Below are 890 nucleotides of genomic sequence, written 5' to 3' on the forward strand. Positions count from 1 at the left end.
GTGAGTTCATGACAGTAACATGGCATCAAGTCCACAGGACTTCTGCCAGGGCCCTGATTGATGTAGTCATGGAAAGCAAAAGTGGCTCCCGGTTTGCCCCTCAGAAGAAGATTCTGGGAGCCTTCTCTGAGAAGCATGTGGACAGCCTCCTTTTTGAGGGGATGATGGCATGTTTGTAAACCATGCCACTCAGTGAAACCATTATTACTCAGGTTATCACTGGTGGTGCATAAGATGGCATGTAAATAAAGAGCAAGGTATTGGGAGATCAAACAGTTGTGGCCGTAAGTCATTATGACTGCCCTTGGCAGAAAAAGAAAAAACGAGCATCAGTATCTGTATCAAAATATCTATACTGAATACCATTATGATTTTCTTTTCATGGAAGAAAATTGAAAGTCAAATACGATGCTTAGAACTCTGCTGGTTGGTGTGTCCAATATCCTCCACTTTTCCCTTTAGATTTATCCTCCACTCTGCTCTGTGTCTCAGAGACATCTGTGGACTGCACCAGCCAGCTCTCCTACTCTCTGGTTTCTACTTGAGTTTGGCAATAGAGAGGCACAGCAAATGACTGAATGGCAGTAGAGGAGTGAGTTCATGACAGTAACATGGCATCAAGTCCACAGGACTTCTGCCAGGGCCCTGATTGAGGTAGTCATGGAAAGCAAAAGTGGCTCCCAGTTTGCCCCTCAGAAGAAGATTCTGGGAGCCTTCTCTGAGAAGCATGTGGACAGCCTCCTTTCTGAGGGGGTGATGGCATGTTTGTAAACCATGCCACTCAGTGAAACCATTATTACTCAGGTTATCACTGGTGGTGCATAAGATAGCATGTAAATAAAGAGCAAGGTATTGGGAGATCAAACAGTTGTGGCCGTAAGTCATTATGA

This window comes from Galeopterus variegatus, unplaced genomic scaffold (genome assembly GCF_000696425.1).
Source record: "Galeopterus variegatus unplaced genomic scaffold, G_variegatus-3.0.2 Scaffold5754, whole genome shotgun sequence".
Classification (NCBI taxonomy): domain Eukaryota; kingdom Metazoa; phylum Chordata; class Mammalia; order Dermoptera; family Cynocephalidae; genus Galeopterus; species Galeopterus variegatus.